The 23,962-nt window shown below is 37.7% G+C and overlaps 1 long non-coding RNA gene across 1 annotated transcript in view; it reads right to left on the bottom strand.

The window, feature by feature from the left end:
- LOC138155052 (uncharacterized) overlaps positions 1-6,581 on the bottom strand; it is a 7,080-nt gene extending 499 nt beyond the window's left edge. Inside the window, exons 1-2 of the long non-coding RNA XR_011166746.1 lie at positions 6,267-6,581; positions 28-459 (exon numbers count right to left, since the gene is read on the bottom strand). This is a non-coding gene — a long non-coding RNA (uncharacterized lncRNA). The remainder of the gene's footprint in view (positions 1-27; positions 460-6,266) is intronic.
- Between the last annotated feature and the right edge of the window lie 17,381 nt (positions 6,582-23,962).

Below are 23,962 nucleotides of genomic sequence, written 5' to 3'. Positions count from 1 at the left end.
TCTGAACCAACAGCAAGGTTCCAGAACCTCTGCAACAACAGCACTGTCCTTCACCAGTGGACAGAATTCACTCTCTGTCTGCAGAACAGTCCCAGGAACTCTGAACCAACAGCAAGGTTCCAGAACCTCTGCAACAACAGCACTGTCTTTCACCAGTGGACGAATCAGGCAAAACAACATCAAAACACACAAAGTACCAGCATAACACCCATGTCTCCTCAGTCCTTGGCAGCTCTGGGTGGCAGCTCTAAAAAGTCCTGGGCAGTTCAAACTGGCCCTCAGCAATCGTCTCCGTTTCTGTCTCCACGATGCTGCTTCCAGAAAATTCTTCTGCCTCTCTCTTTGCTTGTGTCTCTAAATTTACATCACCAGCTCCTCCCAGTTCAGCATTCTCTTTTCACATCAACAAGTCCATCCCACAAGTGAGATTCACAAGCTCTGGGTTTTAACACAATCAATCTGAAAATCAAGCCAATACAAGGGGATCTTTAAATTCCATTACTATTACATGTGGGTCTCTGATGAAATCAAAGAAACTTCTACTGATCCCTTTAGCTAAGGGTTGCAGCTCTAGTTTGTAGTACTCCAAGTGAGAAACCCACAGCATTTGCCACTTACCTTCTGACAGAGGTGAGGAACTTAAAATGCAGAAAGAGACACACATTTTCTGACATGGCTAATGTAGGAATTTCTTTTGCTAAACTATGCAGAAATATGTTGAGGAATTTTTCTTTTTCATTTGTGCATTGTGTGAAGAAAGGAGAATTGGAGAGACAGATTGATTTTCAAAGTGTTTTTTTTAAATAATAAACTATCTTTAAAAAATGACTAAACAAAGGAAAAGATACCTTTCACCAGACAAACCATCTAAGTACAGAGATTTTTAGGTTTTTCTTGCTGTATGTGGGAGGAAGAAGGGGCCCTTCCAGTGCTCAGGGAAAGAAAAAAGGGCACCTCCTAACCAAAAGTAAAATTATAGATAGGTGTAGGCAGGAACTTTATTGAATCATAGAATTGGGAGTAAAGAAAATGTATGTTGAAAAAATATCCTTGTCTGTGTTCTTACTTTTGAGAATAAGCTCAAATTTCCAAAATGAAAGCAGACACTCCCTCTTAGAGATTTTATTAGAAAGAGGAATAACCCCTTCTTTGGCTGACTATCTTACAGAGAAGGAAGACCATTGTTAACTACTCCCTCCAGGTGATTATCTTAAAAAAGAAAAACAAACCAAAATGAAAATTTAACATGAAAATGAGGAAGACATCCTGTGTGCTTTTCACTGCTACTTTTTTTAAGCAATTGGGGTTAAGTAACTTGCTCAAGGTTACACACCAAGTTATTTTTGTGTGGGTACCAAGTATCTGAGGCCGGAACCGATCCCGGGTCTCCCGACGCCAGGGCCAGCGCTCTTACTCGCTGCACCACCTGGCTGCCCCTTCAACTACTTTTAAGGTAGATGGGGTTGAAATGTATGCCACTGTCAATAAGCAGCCATTTTTTAAGTTCTCTCTTAATATATGACAAGTATTGCCCTTAAGTAAGTAAAGGAAATATAAATATCAGCAGAAAGATATTCTTAAGAATATTCTTAAGATATCTGTAAGAAGTTTATATTCTAATAGAGGAAGATAACATAGAAAATCAAACTGAAAAGCAGAGGGGCTGAGGAAAGAAGGTAATGGTGAGGGGGCCAGTGTACCTGGCAGAAAAAGGCCAGAGTGCAGGCAGGAGAAGAGTGAGGCATGACTGACCCAGGTGTCTTCCAGTATGGAAAAGAGCTCTCTCTGTGGAGAGGCCTCAGGATTAGAGAATACTTTGAATGTGGGAACAAGGGCAAGATGAAGAGGTTTCTGAGGAAGAGGGAAAAAAATTTCCTAAATGCAGCCTAAAGAGGATGGTACAGTAATTTTAAGAACTATTTTAATTTTAAGAACTATCAATAAACCTCTCTCTCTCTCTCTCTCTCTCTCTCTCTCTCTCTCTCTCTCTCTCGCCTAACAATAAGTCCAGGCAAAGCCCTCTTGATCATCCTTTCAGGCCCTGATTGGCTCAGAATGAATATAAATAACAATTGTTTTTATTTCGATCAGAAACCAAATATGTGTGTGTATACATATACACACACCCATATATACATATAAATATACATTTATATATATATATGTAATTTTTCATTTGTTGTTCAATTATTTATTGTATCCCTAGGGATACAAAGAAAACAAGAAAGACCCTGCCCTCGAGGAGCTCTTCTATTAATGGGAAAGACAACATATACATTTTGTTGTTTTGTTCAGTCCTTTTATATCCAGTCCAACTCTTCAAGATACTATTTGGGGTTTCCTTGGCAAAGATATTAGAGTGGTTTGCCATTTCCTTCTGCAGTTCATTTTACAGATCAGGAACTGAGGCAAACAGGGTTAAGTGACTTGTCACAATTAGTAAATATCTGAAGCCAAATTGAACTCAAGTCTTCCTAGGTCTAGGGCCAGCACTCTATTTTCTGAACCACTCAGCTGCCCCAACATGCAAATCACAATGTACAAACAAGCTATATACATGCTAAGTAGGGAATAATCAATAGAGGAAAGTCACTAGAATTAAAAGGAATTGGAAAAGGCTTCCTGTAGAAGGTAGAACTTGAAAAACTTGAAGAAAAAATATCTTAAAGGCTGAAACTGGAAAAGACAAACTAAATAACAAAACATTTACTACTTTAGGGTCTTTTGTTGTTGTTCTTTAGTACAAATCTCAACCTTACTCCAGGATTGAAAGTTTAAATTCATGTAGAATAAATTATATAGGACCTATTTTAATTTTTCCTCCCTCAGGGTGCCTTGGGTCTGTGAGCTATATCAGGAAACAAGTCTAAGGACAACAACAAATCTAGGAAAAGGGAGAGCACCACAAATATTAGGATTGCCACAGAGAAATATTTCTGTTTTAATGAAGCAAAAATGCTTGAATAGAAACTGGTACTCCTGAAGAACCACACACAGTCAATGAACATTTATTAAATACCTACCATGTGCCAAGTACTGTGTTAACTGCTATGAATGAGGAAGGAAGGAAGGGAGGAAGGGAGGAAGGGAGGAAGGGAGGAAGAGAGGAAGGGAGGAAGGAAGGAAGGGAGGAAGGAAGGAAGGAAGGAAGGAAGGAAGGAAGGAAGGAAGGAAGGAAGGAAGGAAGGAAGGAAGGAAGGGAGGGAGGGAGGGAGGGAAGGAGGGAAGAAAATTAAGAAAAAAAGCTAGAGACAGAGAAAAAGAAAGAGAAGAAAGACAGTCTCAACCCTCAAGAAGCTTGGAGTGTAAGAGGGGAAGACAATATAAAAGGAGGTTGATAAGAGGGGGCAGATTTCCAGCACTAATTTCTGCAGTGTCTCCTAGTTATAAAAATCCTCCCTTGGGATTGAGTTTGCGTTTCCTCTGGGTTAGTGCCTTAATCAGTGGTAAAGGGTAGACAAATCTTATTCTGAGGCTCTCCTGGGTAGAAAGGAGATCACTGGTTGGGTATTTTCTGCTCTGTGTTTCTGTGGGTTGCAGAAAGTTGAGGGCCTGCTTCAAATGCCCAGTTAAATTTTCTGATCATTCAGAATGGTGAGAGGGAAACTAAAGGCAAACAAACAAAAAATCTTTCCTCTCAAGGAGTTCATATTCAAATATTGAAGACAGCATATAAACAAGGATAGAGAAACAACATATATACAGGACAAACTGGAGAAAATCAACATAGCGAAGGCATCAGCATTAAAAGGGACAGAGAAATGTTTCTTGTAGAAGGTGGGAATATATCTGAGACTTAAAAGAAACCAGAGAAGTCAAGGAAAGGCACAACGATGAAATGAGGAGGGAGAGAATTCCAGGCATGTTGGACAGCCAGTGAAATATTCTATAAGAGAAACTGAATGTCTTATATTAAAAACAGTAAGGAATCCAGTCTGTCTATATGTTTTTATCTGTTACTCTCACAAAAGCTATTTAGATACAATAAATTAGACATAATGGAATAAAATAATTTGTGTATGTACTAACTTCCTTCAGGCAGACTGAAAGTTTATGATTTTTTTCTTTAATTCTGTAATTGTATTCTTGAAATTTAATTATAATATGCCTAGATAAATTCAATTATAATTCTTCATTTGGGGAATACTTTGATTTTTTTTTTTGCAGGAGTTTTACTTAGTTTAAAATAGTCAAAAAAAAAAATTTCCTGAAGTAGTTCATGAAACATAAGGATTAGATTTTTTTTGGTCGTTGTTTTGTTCTATTTTGTTTTTGTCAGTGTTTTTCATGCTATCAGTGATTCTTAGATTATCTATTTCGCGACTGTCCTCAAAATCTGGCACTTTCAATTGCATTATTCCCAACTTTCTCTCTAGTTGAGTAATTTTTCTGGTCTTTTTTTTTTTCACTTCCATGGCATTGTTTGATATTTTGTGTTTGACTTTTAATTCTGAATTTTATTGTATACAGCATTATTGTTATTTTATTTTTTGCTTTTTTGGAGGGCAACTGGGGTTAAGTGACTTGCCCAAAGTCACACGGCTAGTTTTTTTGTTAAGTGTCTGAGGCCGGATTTGAACTCAGATCCTCCTGACTCCAGGGCCAGTGCTCTATTCACTGTGCCACCTAGCTACCCACTAGGGTGTTATTTTTTTTTTTAATTCTATCATCTTTTCTATTTTGACAAAGTTTGTCAGTATTACCTCCTGAGATTTTCTGTGAACATGTAAAATGCCTTTGGAATATAAGACCAATCAGAGGAAGGAAGGCAGGAAGGAAGGAAGGCAGGAAGGAAGGAAGACAGGAAGGAAGGAATGCAGGAAGGAAGGCAGGAAGGAAGGAAGGCAGGAAGGAAGGAAGACAGGAAGGAAGGAATGCAGGAAGGAAGGCAGGAAGGAAGGAAGGCAGGAAGGAAGGAAGACAGGAAGGAAGGAATGCAGGAAGGAAGGCAGGAAGGAAGGAAGGCAGGAAGGAAGGAAGACAGGAAGGAAGGAATGCAGGAAGGAAGGCAGGAAGGAAAGAAGGAAGGAAGGAAGGAAGGAAGGAAGGAAGGAAGGAAGGAAGGAAGGAAGGAAGGAAGGAAGGAGTTATTAAAGGCTTCACAAATATTGTCTCATTTGATCCTCACAACAACCCTTGACAGTAGGTACCATTATTATCTTTGTTCTACAGCTAAGCAAATTGAAGCAGATAAAGGTAAAGTGAGTTGCCCAGGGACACAAAGCTAATAAGTGTCTGAGGATGGATTTGAATTCAGATCTTACTAACTCCAAGATCTGTGCTCTATCCACTGTACCACCCAATTATGACAACTTCCTCACTGCAAAAAAATATGTACTTCAAACTGAAATTAATTTGAGTGAATTGAACTCAACAAACACTGAGTACCTACCATGTGCAAAGCACAGTACTACACACTGGGTACGTAATTATGAAAGTGAAATACTTCTTGCCCTCAAAGCGTTGCTACCAACTGGGTTTCATACAGCACACACACACACACACACACACACACACACACACACATGCACACACATATACATATACACAAACTAATTCTAGGAAGATGAGAATACTAAGAACTAGAAGAGATGAGGAAAAATCCAGTGTAGGAGGGTGAAACAGTTCACTGTGCCTTGGAGGAAGCCCAGGATGCTACGAGATAGAATTGGGGACAGAGTACACACTTCAGGAAGGGGTAACAACTGTGCCAGGCCCTAGACAACTTGATTATTTCATTGTTATTTCATTATAATAGTGTCTCTAGATATAAGGACATTAGTATATCTGTAGAATTGTAAAGGCTAAAGTACTCAGTGTTAAAGGATGAAATTTCCTACTAAAACAGGAAGAGGAAAAATTTAAAAGGGAAAGGTAGGAGGAGGTTATACAAATCTCAGTGATCCAAGTTTAAATATATCAGAGAAATGAGACATTTGTAAAACACTTAGCACAGTGCCTTGCACAAAGTAGTCACTCAATAAATACTTGTTTGCTTCTCTTTCCCTACCCTTAATAGCATACAATAAAATAATTTTGCTAAGTATTTTTTGCTATTGAATAACAAATAAAATAGCAAATGTAAAACGACAAAAAGTTAGTATAAAGTGTGTGTATTTTTTACAAAAGGTATAACAATTTAACAAATAAAGGTAGGATTTAAAATCTAATCATTATAAGATTGAATGTAAATAGATTGAATTCCCCATTCTCCCCCCAAAGAGAAAGAGGGTTATAAAGAAGAAAGAAATCGCAAAATATCATACCTGGTCTCAATAAATATCTTTTCTGAGTGGAAAATACAACATTTGTCAGCAGTTTACATATAGTTAATTGTCTTGGTTACCTAATAAACTAATATAGTGATCTAAAAACAACAACAACAAAGCAATGACTTTTTTTTAATTCATCCAGTTTTTGACTGGCATGTAGATTCCTTCTATTGTCAACACATAACTTAGTATGTCTACATTTACTACAGAAGGCCACCCATGGCCAAATTACCATTCCAAAGCTATAGTATTTAAATCTGTCATAGAAAACAAAATCCTTGACCACAACCCTGTTCATGCTTTGAATCTCTAGGCAAGAAGCCTCTGTGTTTCTAGTTGCTTTGTTAAGTGCACAACACTTGTGATTTAATATTTCATGAGGACCACTTTCCTGACAGCTCCTTCAGAAAAGAAAACAGATCATCCTTCTCCAGAAATAGAGTGAGGGAGGTGGGAGTAAAGAGGTCAGAGTACAGGGTTGTAACACTCTGTAGGTTGAGTCCCAGTTTTGTTTTCTTTTGTTTTTAAAACCTTATACTACTCATTCTGCTTTTAAGCCTTTAAGGAACAATATGAACTTGAGAACACATTAAGTACCCTGGCGGGCTTGGTATCTGGCTTTTCCTTCACTGACTTGCTGAGTGCATAACAGAAGGTCACCAGAAGCTAAATGAGCAGTGCCCTGGGTGGTCCCTGCCCATTGCACTCCCAGAAGGTGATTCTTGGTTCTTTCTGTTTCCATAGAAAGGGCAGGCAATGGAAATTCAAAAGAACTGGCAATCTGTCCTTTGGATCCAGTGACCTTTCTAAATCAGCATTCAGTCACTGGAGCTGAAGCTTAAAAGGAATTTTTCTTTTGTTGTGTAACTTGAAAAGGGGCAAAACAAAATAGAAACAAATTTGAAAACACTTGTCTTTGGAACATAATTTTTGAGAAATGGCTAAATGTAAGCTCACTCAATTAAAATTTCCCTGCATATTTTAAGGCTGAAGCTAGGAAAGCACTTTTGAGTACTTCAGCATAGTAAAGAGGTCTTTATTTCTTATAATTTATGCATGCAAAATGAAGCTCACATTGAGGATGAGGAAAATATTCTGGCTATTATTATAGAGTAGTGATTTCTAAAAGCCACCTTTTAGCATTTTGGAATGTTTACACCTGCAAAAGAAACGTGAGATTGGACTCACAATAAGCTTTTAGAGGATCTATTTGAAATTTAAAAGAAAAATGCAAACCCACTGCCTGGAACTTTAGAGACTGTTTCCATGTCAGCTCAAGCAGTTGTAAACTTACTGGGATAAATCACTCCTACATTGCTGCATTGTTATTGTGGTATTGGGGCAAAAATATTTGGCAGGCATTTCAAAGTGAATGCTTCAAATGGAATGACGGCAGCTAAAGAGGAAAATGCCAAGATTAAGGAAAGTGCATACTTTGCTATGGAGGAAATTTTTTAATGGAATATTTAATAAAATGAATTGCAGTCATACTTTAATTTAATTAGGGTCCTAGTAATTTTCCTTGGGCATAAGAGAAGTGGAAAAGGTCAGTTCTAAAATGGGCTATTTTCAGATATTTGTTTGCAAAATAAAATATGTAAACAAGTAGAAAAAAATCCCAAAAAGACAGTGAAAGGGAGTGACAGTTCAGCTCAGCTATGATGAATACCCAATTCCACACTGGAATTCCTCCCTAGTAATATAAATTGATTTTCCTCACAGTGAGATGTGGGAAGCATTTGAATATAGGAAAACCAGATTTTTTTTACTATTATTGTTGAAGACTGTTGCCCTACCGTACATAGCTTAGGAGGATCAACATTTCCATTAAAGGCTGCTGTTTTTATAGGGACTTTAAAACTTGGACACAAAAATTGGATTCAGCCTACAAACTGGTAAATAACTAACATTCATCTTTAGCTCTTTCCCCCCTCTTAAATACCAAAGGCAAATAGCAGATAGACATAATCATTGCTATAAAAGATTAAGTAGAAAAGAAATTTGCAATTTTTCAGAGATTCTTTCTCAAATCCTCCAAAAGAAATTTCAAATATATTTGAATTTTGTTGGACAATTAGGCTATTTTACTTTATCCTCTAACATTATTAAATATGTGACACTTCCCTAAAACCATGCTTTCATATGTGTCATAATATAACCCTGTATCAATTTGAGACTTTTCCCCCTTTCATATAAATATCTGAAAGGAATAACAAAAATAAAAACATTCATATATAAAGGATGTCCAATTTCTTCCCTGTGGGCACCTCAAGTTATAGAAAGTCCCTCCACCAATGGGGATTGCATCCTAGTTACAAATTAAGATAAGCCCTAAAGAGTTTTAGAGTCATGTGAGTCGGTTAAGATCAAACAGCTAGCACCAGAGAAAAGTACTGAATTCTAGCTGTGGTGATTCCAAGTTCCCTATAATTCATGTTGCCTCTGTAGTACATATTAACAGCAAAAATCAGATGGCTATAAAATAACACAAAACTCAAAGTATTATATAAAAGACTGTAAAGATTTCTGGAAGTTTATACATACTAGTAAGACCTTCTGAACTACTCAATCAAAATATCTATTTTTCCAATATCTACATTTTTTTTCTTATTTAAAAATGTTTTCATGGGTATTTTGTTTCTCACATCTCTACAGTATCCTAGTTATCCTTCCTTCCTCCTCCTAGAGGGCTATCCCAAGTAACAAACAGTATTTTTAGAGAGAAAGAAAAGTCAGTAAGACTAATCAATACGTTGGGAAAAAAATCTGATGTAATATATAAAACCTGTGGATCTCCCACCTCCATGAAGTGAGTGTCTTCTCATGTCTCTTCATTTGAGTCCCACTTAATCTTTACAATTTTGTTACATTTACTGTAATTCTTTCAATGAAGAAGCACAGCTTCTACAATTGTGAATAACTCAAAATACTTTACAGACATAGTTGAATCAAACTTAAAGACATCTTTCTATGGTAAGTGACAAAGACAGGCAAGTTTTGAATGCTCTTAATTCATCATCTAGTGATTAAGTAACAATCTTGAGCTGGAATTTTGGGAAACCCTAGAGAATCTGAAGATGCAATTATCTCAAGGGATTCCACAAAATTCTCAGAACAAAACAAAACAAGATAATTTTAAAGATAAAATTCATTCATGTTTGTCTTTAAAAATTATATGTGTCATCTATTTGACCAGGAAACCAAGTCATTTCTCTTGTCTCTGGCCCCCTTCTTCCCACCTGGTACAGCAGCCCTCCCAGTCAGACCTCTAGAGACAAACTTCCCCTCCACTCCCTAATTAATTCTATTTTGGCACTCTGCCCTGGGCTTGGTTTCTAATTAGTGAGTGAGTTTAAATTCACCTAATGTATTATATTTAGCTGGGAAGACTGTGTTTCCTATCCCATATAATCATCCACCAGAGAGGCAGAGTTCATTCACATATCATAGCATGTACCCCTCTAAAGTTCATGGTACCATCTCTGTCATGTCTGCCCCTACTTTCTATCTTTTGTAATGGGAAAAGTAATCCAACCAATACAACAATTGCTATAAAATGGATATGAAAATTGACTTTTCTATGGCTTTACATATAAACTCCCCCCCAAAAAAAACTTCCTTCCCTAATTACTTCTCTCCTATATGTATTGTCTCACCCACTAGAATTATCATTTTTATTTTACAATAGGAATTCCTTCAAAGTACAGGTTGTACTTGATGGTCAGTGATATCTCTTCCAACTATTAAACCATGCCTTGAGGGATCCTTGATAATAGAGCTGTTTCATTTTTATACTTGAATCCCCAGCACCTATGTAAAATATCTTCCCTTCATCATGGGAGAGGAATCCTAAGGAACATGAATTTCAAGGGTAAGCCCCTTAGTTCTAGGTCTGGTGTGTGATAGAAAGGCAGATATTGGGTCATGAGTTGTACCTTTCTAGCTCTTGCATTCTACTTTCTCTAAAATGAGTATTGAGTCTTGAAAATGAGTCTTGCAGTCATAAGAAAGTTCTACCCAACTCTGGGGAACAGCTGATGGTCTAAAGCAAAGTTTCCTGACAAAATATGAAAGGAGTAGTTTCAGTGTTGGTGGGGCAGTTCACAGATGGTGAGGGCAGTTTCCTACAGGTTCTAACAGAAGCACAGTATCTAATATCAGTTCTCATAGGTATGAAAATCATAAGGACCTGGCAGTAGGATCCTGGCACCTGGGCTCAAGCACTGATGAGCAGGTGGGCCCCTACTTTATACCCTGTCTTATCTAGGGTAAGCAAAACCTGGAGTTTCCAACCACCTATGTTTTTCAGAACATTAGGCTATTAAGGCTAGATGTTTTTATAAGTTTACTAGCAACTCAGAGAGTCTATGACGATGTATAACTACAGACCACTTCTGGCTTAGTGATGTTGGGCGACTGACTAGCTCTGAGCTCATACACAGATCAAGGTAAATAGTGAGGGAGCTTAGCCTCTCAAAAGGGGATGTTTACACTCTCTCTCTCTCTCTCTCTCTCTCTCTCTCTCTCTCTCTCTCTCTCTCTCTGTCTCTCTCTCTCTCTCTCTCTCTCTCTCTCTCTGTCTCTCTCTCTGTCTCTCTCCCTCTCTCTCTCCATCCCTCTCCATTCCATAATCCTTACCTTGGACTACCAACAAAAATATATTCAAGAAAGTTTAGGTTTTGCTCATGCCTTGAATTTCCATGGGGCAGGTAGGTGGTGCCAGTGATAAAACATGGGCCTGGAGTCAGGAAAACCAGAGTTCAAATGAAGCCTCAGACTTTTACTAGTTACATAACCCTAGGCAAGTCACTTAACCCTATTTGCTTCAATCTCCTCATCTTCAAAATGATCTAGAGAAGAAAATGGTAAATTATTCCAGTATCTTTTCAAAAAACCACCATGACCACCACAACAACAAACCCAAATGGGGCCATGAAGCATGAGATAGCACCGAACAACAACAAAACAAAACAGGATTTCCACATGAGAGAATTGAAAGTCATCAATGTATAATGTGGATAAGGTCAAGCAGCTATTTATTTCCCACACACAAAAGAAATGTCTAAAACACACACACACATACAAACACACATATGCACAAAACCCACATAAGCAGGCATCAACAAAGAAAAAACATGAAGTAGTAACCCATAATTCCTATTATCCTAAGACATTGATACTTAAACATTAAAACATGAGCCACTCAGTGGGACTACTGAACAGTCACTTCATCTTCACCTTGAGACAAATGAAGTTTTAGAAACTACTACTAATCAGATCTAACTAAGAACCCAGAAACTCCCAAACTGCCAAGGTAGCTACTCCTAAAAAAAAATCTATATCTCATAATATAGCTGTTTGGCCCCCAACTCTCAAAGAAAGAAAAATAAAACAGAAGAAGCAACCAAGGATTTGAGGTTCAGTCTCAAGATTCATCTAAGTCAGCCATGTGTGTTACATGACAAGTATGAACAGCTGTCATAGCTGCCTTGATTAGGACTTGAGGGAGGAGCAAGTCCAAGAGAGAGGGTCAGATTATCATCACATGTTCTCATGTTCAGCAAATGGGAAAAGAGAAAATCTCAGAGGGTAGCATCATTGCTTTGAAGATCTGCTGAGTAAGTTCCTCTTCCTGACTCACTGGCCAACACCCTTTGACAAAAACCCATTACCAGGAAGGGAAAGACACATCTTTTAGCAAGGGACAAGAATTCCTCTTCTAACCCCTGTGGTGTCAACACACAAGATCCAACAGTGATAGTTCTTTTATATATGTATATAAGATATGGATTTAGATGAAATCATGTAGAGTAAGGAAAGGAAAAGCAGAAGATCAGTATTCACCTTCACTATAGTGAAGACCTGGATTCCAATCCTAACTCTGACACTTACTGACTATGTGACCATTTACTAGTCACAACCATCCATACTGACCAATCACAACCAGTCAACCATGGGAATAATGAAACATACAGTATCTACTATTCATGTTATAAGACCAACCTCCAAGGAGACAATGCATTTTAGGTTCATCATATAAAGTCTTTGTGAAATAACAGTTATTATTATCATTTATTAATAATGTATTATAAATAATACCATTATTATTTAAAAGGAAAATATATAAAGGTACAGGATGAATGCCAAAAACTATAGAAAGGGATAGACAAAAAGAATATAACTGACAAATCATTAAGGATATCAGTATGCTCAAGGTCTTTTAAAAAAGTTGAAACTGCTGTAAGTGTTAAGATTAATTTATTTTATTGCTGAAGATTAAGTTAATAATAAAATCCTTATTAATAAAATATATGGACATCTATATTTATGTATACATATACATATATGTCCATATATTTATACATACACACACATATATGTTCAGGAGACCTTTATTCAAATCCTACTTCAGACACTTAGCAGAGTGACTCTCAGAAAGTCACTTCTGTTTTCAAAGTCTTGTTTTCTTCATCTGTACAATAATACTTGTTCTATTACTTCAAAGGGCTATTAGGAGGTAATTAGGAAGAAGGCGCTGTTATAAATATTAAAGCAAGGTGAGTGATTATTATCTGGATGTGAAGGCTCCAAAAGACAGAGACAGGACTAGGGAATGCAATAGTGTTCTTCCATCTCCTCACATCCAAGAGGCCTAACTATATGCACAAAATAATCAGGATGGCTAAAAAGATGCCCAATCTGACGCTGAGGCAATTATCCATCACAGACTTAATGATAATACTATATTCTTTGATCTAGGTCATTTGTATTGGTTTAAGAGGAGGGGGGGTAATCCTTTTTTTCCCTATCTAAATATAATGTCTATAAGCAGGAGACTTCTTTAGATTTTTCAGAGAAAACTTTAAAGGAGTTTCTTTTCCAAATTCAACTTCTCCAAAGTAGTCAGAACTTTACTTTTTTTTTTTTTAAAGCAGTGTCAGATTTGCTCTAGAGGTGTGCTCAGATTTCTCAAAGGGCATTTGCTCCTGTGTTTGAACCCTTTCTCCCTGAATTTCAGGTCAGGGCAACCGCTTGACACCTGAGTTGTAAAGTCCTGAAAATCAGATTTCATAATAGAAACACAATCACTTCAGGCTTTTCTGCTCTGTTACCCTTGTGTGAATCCATCAAAGGCCTGAGGTGGCCACAAAAGCAAGAAATGAGCTGATAGTCTGAAAACCCACTCAGCAGTACTGTAAAATGACCTTGGCCTGGCAAGCAACCCAATCTATCCATCTCTCTGTGTATACATACTAACAACATTATTTATCCTCTCCCTGTATTACCTCTCAAGAACTGGACAGGGTGAAGCAAGGCGGGGCGTTATTCCTTCCACTCCCCAATCCCCACATATCACGTATCATAGAGAACACAGAGTCTCTATGATACAAGTAGAGAACAAAGCTGACTAAACACATCTTTTGCTACAGAGTAGGACCCTTTATCAGAAATTGTTTGGGCAGGAGACCACCAACACAACTTTCTATCTGAGAATAGTTGTATTCACTGGATAAGCGGACCTGGTATTCAGATGCATGGTTAATGTCCTGAGCAAAGTGTTCTGTAAATTAAAAACTGGTGTGCTTCTGGAGGTCCTCCTTATACTTTAGAAGAAGTATGGCTGAATGAGTAAGTGTATAGAGTGTTACACTTGGAGTCAGAAAGACCTGGGTTCAAATCCTGAATTATATCCTTAATTAGCTGTCTGATCATGGGCAAATCCTTAACCTTTCTGAATATCACTTACCTCGTCTATAAAATAGGAATAATACCTGTAACTACCATAGTTGCTAGGTTTACATGAAACAATGTATGTAGATCACTTTGCAAACTTTAAAGTGCTTTGCAAATGGCTGTCATTACTATTATATTATTATTGTTAAGCTGAAACATATATGCTTTTGATGGGCATCCACCTTATGATTTTCCCTCTCTTGGGATATTTAGAGCTGTAAGAGATCCTAGTATAAATCTAGATCAAATCACTCTTTTTACATACAAAAAAAAATTGAGGCTTAGAGACATGAAATGATTGCCTAGGTTTCCCCTGACATCCACAAACATACTTCATTTGAAGGGGCTAAATAAAAGAGCTGGAAAATCAGATTTGTGTTTGTGATGGGAATTTTTTTTTGTCTCCAGACCTTATTCACTATAAGGATGCAGACAAGATGTCAAGCTTAAGTTAGAAATATATCTGTTTGGCCATTCCGCCTCTCCCAAGAGATCTTGAGAAATTATTTGTTAGAATTGAGGGGTTGCTTTTATCAGAAGTGTCTACACTTCAGCCAGATTATAGAAAAAAGAAAAATCTTGGGTAAAGCTTTTGGTTATCTTACTTCTTAATATTAATTTACATGATTATATTCTAAAATATTTATTAACGTTGAGGGATTTGTGAAATTTATTTCAATCTATATTTTCTTTGGTTACTACATATAAAGCATAGTAAGGGTTTTGGATACTGAAAATGAAATTTCTTTAAAAATCCAATCCTTGACCACCCTGATCTGATCTGAGCCCCACTGGGCTGTGTGGGTGTGAGAAGTCCATTATATTTTTTCCTGGTGCAGTTCCTTAAATGGTTGAGCTTTTGAGATAATGCAGCTGAATCCAGGCAAGTTTTTTTTTTCCTCCAATCGAATAAACAGTCAAGTCACTTGTCTGTGCAAAGTGGCTGTTGGATCATTTGTGGGTCTTAAAGTGCAAGAGGAATGAAATAGTGGTAGACTTCAAGATAAGATGGAAAATTCTGAAACCCAAAGGCAGATATTTTATCTGACCTTGAAATTGATGCTTCTCACTGAAATGATTTGAAAATACTACTTTCCCTTGAGTGAAAGCTAAAATGGGACAATGGATAATGTGGTTTTCCTGTGTGTATTTTTAAAGTGTCCATCTGGAGAGATATACCATTATAAACAAGTCAGTGAAGTTACATGCTGGACAAATAATGGTGTAAGTGTTAGACTGCATATGCCACAGTTCACAGATCTTAGCTAGCTTGGTTTAGAACTAGGCCCCCATTCTGGTATCTCAAAATGGCTGGATTAAGCATTGTGTGAAACCATTGGTATAACTGCCTAATTTCTCTAAAGATTAAACTTCTGTCAAAACGAGGAAAAAAGCTACTTGTTCTGGAAGTCTGACTTTCTAGGGTTAAAAATCATTTGGGGTACTGAATTATGACAAAGCACTAGATCTTCAACATCTAACACATTTTATTTTACTTAGAATCTTCATGTTCCAGTCTCTTGACCGAAGATTCTTTGAATTTTTTGTTCTATCTATATTCAAAAATTCTTTTGGTTTCTAAAATTTTCATTCTGCTATTATAGAACCCACAAAAATAAGAAAAAAAGCAACCCACAAAAAGGTTGAGAGAATGAAGTACTCTTGTTTTAATTCACAAATAGGTTTAAGTTATTGTTGATGTCATTTTTCAGTGGTGTCTGACTTTTCATAACCCCAAGTTGGGTTTTCTTGGCAATGAAGTAGTTTGCCATTTCCTTCTCTAGCTCATTTTGCAGATGAGGGATGGAAGCAAACAGGATAAAGTGACTTGCCCAGGGTCATACATCTAGTAAGTGTCTGAGGTGAGATTTCAACCCAAGAAGAGGAGTCTTCCTGACTCTTGGCCCAGCACTCTACCCACAGAATCACTTAGCTGCCTCCAAATAGGTTTAAATACAATGCTAAGTTGGATTTGGGGAAAATAGAGAGGAGAAATGGTAAGGGAAGGAAGTGGATGAGACGAGAGGGAAAAGGAGAGAGGGGAATGGGGAGGAGACAGACAGAAAGAGAGAGAGAGAGAGAAGCAGAGCATGAATAATCAATGAAAATTTGTCATGAGTAATTGGACCTAAAGAATGTTAGGAGAGTAGACCTAAAAGTGATGTGATCTAACCCCCTCATTTTCCAATAAATGGGATAAAGAAAGGGATATGTTTAGTGACTTGTTCAAGGTCTCAGGCCCAGTCTCATGTGCAGTCTCTACACATGTGTTTCTATTCATTTCTAGTCTTTAATCACCTTTTTCGGTTCCTTAGAAAAGCAGCTGAGGCTGAGCAGCAAATTCCTTATCCCATCAAAACGACTTTGGACAACACAAATTGTGTTCCCAATGCTTTACCACAGTGGCATCAGGATTTTACTGCATTGTTAAAGTCTGACTTCTGAGTGTCTTGCTAGAATTTTTCAAAGCTTATTTCATGTATTACGTAATGCAGCAAGCTGAAAAGTAAAACACTGGGTTATGCATCTTCGGCACAGACGTGTTTCATCTTCTTACTGCTAACTAGTCAGCCAGATGTTTGGTGAAATCCTGTCGGGATTCCATGGCACACTGTTCTTTGTACTTTTAACATTGTCTCCAACTGCAAGTAGTTCAGGGTTTAAGTTGATATTTCTACTTCTCCCTCTCTAACTCTTCAGAAGCTCAAAACTGGCCCTTATTTTCAAGCTGGTGGAAACTGGATGGCTCCTTTTGCTGAATTTCTTATTCTTCATAATGTCTTTTTTCACTCCTCTTCCTAATCTTTGCCCAAAAGAAAACAAGTTAGAAGGTCCTTTGACACTTGTTACTATTGTCCAATTTCCGTGTTCTTCCCTGGTTTCCAGGCAACCCAGGCAGAGGCTCACTATCCATTAAAGACAAATTCAGATGGCACACATAGACTTGAGCCAGAAAGACTGATAGAGGTCATCTAAACTTATCAACCCTCCTCATTTTGTGAATGAGGAAACTGAGGTTCGGAAAGATTAAATGACTTGTCCATGATCACATACATAATAGGAAGTGGCCTGCCTGGGATTTAAATATAAGTCTTCTGACCTTCCCTAGTGCTCTTGTCTACTGTAACACAGAAACTGTAATAAAGATAGCGTAGGGACCAGAATCATGGATTCATTGATTATTCAAGTGATACTAGAGTTGGAATTACTAGATACAAGCAAATATTATTAAAATACTATCATTTTGTCACAGCAGTGATGAGCATTTGTAGAGACAATGGGCTGACTCATGATATCTCTCTTTAACCCAATGAAATTAGATCTATTTAACTGCCTCATCTTTAATCTGTTATTTTTAAAAATGGATATTATACTAAGGAAACATTAAAAAAAACTGTAGCTCAGAGGGCGGAGTCAAGATGACAGAGTAGAAGCAGGGCCTACCCCCTGCTCTGGCTTCCACCTTCCCCAATCCATGTAAAAAGGGGACTCTGAACAAACTTTGGAGCTGCAGAACCCACAAAATGACACAGAGAAGCTAACCTCCTGCTGAGGACAGCCCAGCAGGCCAGCAGGAATCGGCCAGCACAGTGCTCTGGGAGCTGAGCCCAGCCCCACACTGAGGCTTTAGCCCCAGGGTGGGCCTGACAAGCCCTCAACAAGAGGGACTCCAGATCAGCAGCAGCTGTGGCCATTTCCAGATTTGTCAACACATAGATGCGAAGAACAAAATGAGAGGTCAGTGCAGTCTGGACTTTGGGATCCAGTAAATGGCAGTGCATGGCTTTTGCCCCCACAACAGGCAGCCAGCCCCACATGGCAGCTTCAGCTCCTGGCCTACAGACTGTAAGGGGACCAAGCACCAGTCTGAGGGGTAATCGCTCTTGCTTTAACCTTCTTGGATCTGGATTGCCATCTAGGGTGGAGGTCCTGGGGTGTGTCCAGCTTGCCAGAGTGTGTGGAGACCTCAGAGAGGGCACCCATCTAATACGTCTGGCAGCTGAGAAAACCCCAGCATTTGGGATGAAAGTTCCCCAGTCTGGTGGCAGAGTCCTACTTGGCAAAAAGCCCAGAGGTCAAGTAACTGAGGGGCAACATGACCAGGCAGAGGAAACAAAGCAGACAGAAGATTCCAATATTGGACACCTATTTTGGGGACTAAAAGGAGCAAAGCATGGAACAGGAGGAAGGCAGTGAAGTCAGAACTCCTGCAGCAAAAGCTTCAAAGGAAAATACAAGCTGGTTACAAGCCATAGAGGACCTTAAGAAGCAGATAAGAGAAGTGGAGGAAAAATTGGGAAGAGAAATGGGAACAATGCAAGAAAATTATGAAATGAGAGTCAACAGCCTGACTGAGGAAAATAACACTTTAAAAAAAAGACTAACTGAAATGGCAAAAGAGGATCAAAAAGGCAATGAGGAGAAGAATGCCTTAAAAAGCTGAATTTGCCAAATGGAAAAGAATCTCAAAAGCTCAATGAGGAGAATCATTGCTTCAGAATTAGACTGGAGCAAATGGAAGCTAATGACTTTATGAGAAATCAAGATGCTGTTAAACAGATCCAAACAAATGAAAGAATGGAAGGCAATATGAAATATCTCATGGGAAAAACCACTGACCTGGAAAATAGATCCAGGAGAGATAATGTAAAAATTATTGTACTACCTGAAAGCCATGATCAAACTAAGAACCTAGAAATCATCCTCCAGGAAGTTCTCAGAGAAAACTGCCCTGATGTTTTAGAACCAGAGGGCAAAATAGAGGTTGGAAGAATCCACCGATCACCTCCTGTAAAAAATCCCCAAAAGAAAACTCCTAGGAATATTATAGCCAGGTTCCAGAATTCCCAGATCAAGGAGAGAATATTACAAGCAGCTAGGCAGAAACAATTTGAATATTGTGGAAACACAATCAGGATAACCCAGGATCTGGCAGCTTCTACACTGAGGGATCAAAGGGCTTGGAATATATTCCGGAGGTCAAAGGAGCTGGGATTAAAACCAAGAGTCACCTACCCAGCAAAACTGAGTATAATGTTTCAGGGGAAAATATGGTCATTCAGTGGAATAGAGGACGTTCAAGCGTTCTTGCTGAAAAAACCAGAATTGAATAGAAAATTTGACATTCGGATACAAGAAGCAAGAGAAGCATGAGAAGGTAAACAGGGAAAAATAATCATAAGGAACTTATCAGAGTTGAACTATTAACATTTCTACATGGTAAAACAATAATTGTAACTTATGAAACTTTTCTCAGTAGTTGAAAGAAATAGAAATATATATATATATATATATATATAAGTGTATATGGGCATATGAATACATATGTGAATTTATACATAGAGAGAGGACACAGGACCAATTTAACAGTAAGGGATGATACTTAAAAGGTAAAATTAAGAGGTGAGAGAGGAATATAATGAGAGGAGATGGGGAGAGACAGAATGGGTTAAACTATCATATAGAAGAAGCAAGGGAAAATGGTTACAATGGAGGGGAAGAATAGGAAGGCAAAAGGTTATGGGTCAAACTTATTCCCACTGAATTTGGCTTGAGGAGGGAATGAAATACACACTAAATAGGGTATCTCACCCTCCAGGAGAGTAGGAGGGGAAGGGGATGAGAGGGGGGATGATGGAAGGGAGGGCATGTTGGGGGAGAGGGAAGTTGGAAGCACCCACTTTTGAAAAGGGATGGGATCAAAGCAGAGAATAGAGCAAGTGGGAGGTGGGATAGGAGGGAGGGAAATATAGTCAGTCTTTTACAATATATCTACTATGTTATTTCTTTGCATTAGCCACACATGTACAACCGATACTGAACTGCTTATCTTCCCAGTAATGGTGGGTGACAAGGCAGGAAGGGAATGAATCTTGAATTCAAAGTTCTAAAATCAAATATTCAAATATATATTTATACATATATATATATATGTGTGTGTGTGTGTACATATATATGTATATATACTATTATTAATAGTATTTTACATGTAATTGGGAAATAAGATATACAGGCACTGGGGCATAGAGATCCACTGGAAAATCAAAAGGGGTATGGGAGAAAATATGGGAGAGAGCAGATTGGAGGAGGGGACATCCTGTGGGACTGCTATTTTGGGGTGGTGGGTAGGGGAAAAACGGGGAGAAAATTTTTAACTCAAAATCTGGCAGAAATGAATGATGTAAATCATAAGTTAATAAAGCATTTGAAAAATAAAAAAACTATAGCTCTCAAGAATAAACTTCAGTGATTATTAGAGGTTTTATGTCAGCTGTTGGTGTAGAAAAGTCTAGATTATGAGAATCATTCAAGCCCACAATGAAACAAGACCAGTGTGAATGAAGTGTAAAGAAAAGTGTGGCCAAAAATGAAAAACAATAATAAGAACCTACAAATTATTGTTGCAAAATGGCCTAATTATTCCTTTGAAAACAAGTGAAACCTTTAGAGAGATGGGGCAGCTGGAGGCATTGTTATTGATGCCTTTGAAGTATGGTGTAGACTTACAGTTAGAAATATGGCAAGAATATTTTTTTTAAAGATTGCCAACTAGGGGTGGCTAGGTGGCAAAGTGGATGGAGCACGGGCCCTGGAGTTAGGAGGAACTGAGTTCAAGTACTACCTCAGACACTTAACATTTACTAGCCGTGTGACCCTGGGCAAGTAACATAACCCCAATTGCCCTGCCTTCTACACTCAAAAAAAAAAAGATTGCTAACTGTTGCTATGATGAAAAAACTCATACTTTTTTTTTGCTTTTTGGAGGACAATTGGGGTTAAGTGACTTGCCCAAGTTCACACAGCTAGTTTTTGTGTTAAGTGTCTGAAGCCAGATTTGAACTCAGGTCCTCCTGACTCCAGAGCTAGTGCTCTATTCACTATGCCACTTAGCTGCCGCCAAAATCATACTTTTATTGGCAAGGTGATGCAAAGACAGGGACATTGAGGTTTGGAAAAGCATGATGTTTAATAGATAAAGCCCTTTTTTTCATTAAAGGCTAACATACAGGTGAGCTTGTAAGTTTTAGTTATCTTTATCAAGTCAGGTCAATAAGTATTTATTATTATTTTATTAAAGGCAAAGGATGGAAAGAAGGGCAAACAAGTCCCTGCTTTTAAGAAATTCACTGTTTGAAGGGGGAGACAACATGTAAACAATTCTTTTCAAAGAAGATATGTATTGAGAATGAGAAATAATCAACAGGGGAGGGCAGATTAGAATAAGGCTTCTTGTAGAAAATTGGACTTTAGCTGAGACTTCTAGGAAGCCAGCAGAGAGAATTTCAGGGATGAGGGACAGCCAGTGAAATTGTGGTGGCAATATGAGAGGAGAGAAGGGGGTGTATACAAGAAATGTCCCTTAGGTAGAGAAAACCGGACTTGGCAATTGTTTGGATGGGGGTTCTATAAAGAAGAGCAAGGGAGTGAAGGATTACACCTAGTTCTCAAGCCTGGGTGACTGGCAGAGTGGTGTTACCTTCAACAGTAATAACGAAATTAGGAAGAGGGGAAAATTTGGGAGGGAAGATGAAGAGTTCAGTTTTGGACATATGGAGTTTAAGATTTGCATGTGACATTTGATTTGGCTTGTCCAATAGCATAACTGGAGGTCAGGAGAGAAGTAAGGACTGGTCAAACAGATCTGAGAACCATCTTCACAGAGATGATGGTTGAATCCACAGAAACATATAAGATCTCCAAATGTAAGAGTATAAACAGAAAAGAGAAGAGGTTCCAGGACAGTTTTGGGGGGACTCTTGCCAGCTGCAAATTGGATGTAGATCCATCAAAGGAGACTCTCAGACTGTGAAACATACACACAACTTTCAGCAGGCCTGGATGTCTTATCCCCAGTGAAGTAATGGTGAACAAAGAAGAATATATTTGTATATTGAGAATCAGAATTATTCCAAAATTATAAAAATTCACAAATGGAAATGGAATATTGCCAAATCATTTTGTATCATGCCACATATCCAAAAAAAAGTGGTTTATAAGCTTGTCCAAGAGATGGAGACAAATATGTTTCAATTGTCTGGGAACTTGTCTGATTTCAAGTCATTGAAAACACACATATGGGTTATAATCAAGGCTATACTTGAGAAAATGATCGTACATACAAGTATAGTTAATTTCTAATGTGAAAAGGTATAGTTACATGATGAAGAATTAAAGGATGTGTTAAAATCATGTTAATTCTATGCCAAATCATGCAAAATAAGTCATTTGAAAAAATGAAGCCATTGAACATTATAAGCTTTTTTTTAAGGTAAAAATAAAAGATTTATTGTATAAATAAATTTAGTTATTTTATTTTGTTACAGTTAATATTCACATCACTCTAGAAGGAAGCTTAGAGATTGTACCATCTCATATAATACATTCGACTAATGAGGAAACTGAGGCTCTCATAAAGGAAGTAACTTATCTAGGGTCACACAGGGAGTTGGAAGAAGAGCCATAATTCAAATTCAGGTCCTCCTATCCCAGTACTTATGTCACTATCCCAAACTGCCTGATCATTATAGTCTCATCTCTCAGTGTTAAACTCAATAATAATTTCAGTAAAATAGAAAAAAAAAAGTTGTTCATGTTAGAAGATAAGTAGTTTAGGAGCAGATGTTGTTAAGTAGCTGTGCTACATACTAGAACACATGCCTCTATTATCTCCTCCTTACGTGTGTCAGTCTTTTTGCATGGTTGATTAATACTCTTTGTCCTCCATTAAAGTGAGTGCATCTCATTTTTTGCCACATAGAGTTTACCATTGATTGTAGGAATTTGCTCTTCTGCTCCCATCTAGAAGCCAGTTTCCACTTTCATTTTGACAATATTTACCAGCACCTATTATTTATTCAATGTACTTTCTTCATGGATTAAAATAGGAAGAGAGGTGAAAACATGAAGGTTTTGGTGAAAAATGGCTTAAGATTTAGATGATCTGAGTTCTAGTTCTTCGCTACTTCCACTGTTTCTATTACCATTACTGTTTCTACTACTATTATTATTGTAGTTCTCATTCTGACACATTAACTGTTCAACTTTGAGGAAGTTGTTTACCATTTCTATGAGACATTCAATTTGGCTTGTCCAACAGCACAACTGGAGGTCAGGAGAGAGGTGAGGACTGGCCAAATAGATTTGAGAACCAACTTCAAAGAGATGGCAGTTGAATCCACAGGAGCATATGAGAACTCCAAATGAAATAGTATAAAGGGAAAAGAATTTCCTCATATGTAAGGTAAAAATAATGATGCTTTTAATACTTACCTCAAAGGATCTTGGTAAGAAAAGTGTTTTAGAAATGAAAATGCACTATATGAATATAATTACTATGCTTGATCAACTTCATCTTGTTCACATGTTTAGATTTCTCAGAAAAAAATTTGACATTTATGGACCAGATAACATTCACTACTTTATATGAAGCTTAATGATCGGTTTATAAAGTACGTATTATGGATATTATTATTGAATCAGGAATGTGGCTAGTTAGAAAGGTATTTTTAGGCTTAGTTTTGTTTCATTGTCTTTCTCTTCCTATTCATTTGCATGGAATTGAGAATGTAGGAAATCCAGAAAAACAGAGTCCTTGGCATTTTGCTAGAAGAGTAGCCCCTATGGGCCTAATGGACTCTCAGTTTTTTCAGTCTTTTATGACTCTTCATGATCCCATTTTGGGGTTTTCTTGGCAGAGACACTAGAGTATAATGTCATTTCCTTCTCCAGCTCATTTTATAGTTGAGGAAACTGAGGCAGACAGGCTTAAGTGACTTGCCCAGGATCACATAACTAGTAAATATCTGAGGCTAGATACGAACTCCTGAAGAGAAGTCTTCCAGATTTCAAGCCCAGTGCTCTATCCACTATGCCACTTAGCTGTCCTATGATAAACTCTAACCACTGTGAATTAAACAAGGTACATAGAGTTTCTGGTACCAAGCTAGAGAAAAGTC

This window comes from Petaurus breviceps, unplaced genomic scaffold (genome assembly GCF_028583685.1).
Source record: "Petaurus breviceps papuanus isolate PSGF00001 unplaced genomic scaffold, PetGlider_PUasm1.0 91133, whole genome shotgun sequence".
In the NCBI taxonomy this organism is placed as follows: domain Eukaryota; kingdom Metazoa; phylum Chordata; class Mammalia; order Diprotodontia; family Petauridae; genus Petaurus; species Petaurus breviceps.
This window is presented reverse-complemented; position numbering and strand designations above follow the sequence as displayed.